This window comes from Cystoisospora suis (assembly GCF_002600585.1).
Source record: "Cystoisospora suis strain Wien I chromosome Unknown contig_7845, whole genome shotgun sequence".
NCBI lineage: Eukaryota > Apicomplexa > Conoidasida > Eucoccidiorida > Sarcocystidae > Cystoisospora > Cystoisospora suis.
In genome coordinates, this window is record NW_027160630.1 from 35,076 (window position 1) to 35,307 (window position 232).

General features: G+C 43.1%; 1 protein-coding gene across 1 annotated transcript in view; it reads right to left on the reverse strand.

Annotated features, from left to right (window-relative positions):
• The window catches only part of CSUI_010601 (nad(+) adp), a gene marked incomplete at its 5' end in the record, with an annotated part of 14,226 nt that overhangs the window by 3,017 nt on the left and 10,977 nt on the right, over positions 1-232 (reverse strand). The gene's annotated exons all lie outside the window — the stretch shown is intronic.

The following is a 232-nucleotide window of genomic DNA, read 5'->3' on the forward strand; positions in this document are numbered from 1 at the left end:
TCCTGGCCTTGGTATTCCAAGGAAGAAAGAGACCTTTCGTTTCCTCGTCTGAGGGGGATGTTGCACTCGGCGCTAACTTCAGATATTCTCAAGGACTTCTTCTATTTCATTGTAGAGATCTTTCATTCCTTCTACTGATCTTGAAGTCTCTCCGATTCTCCTCTTCATAGACAATCGTTAGTATATCTAGCCTCCTATAGACTTCTATGTTCTATGCAAACTCGACTACGGG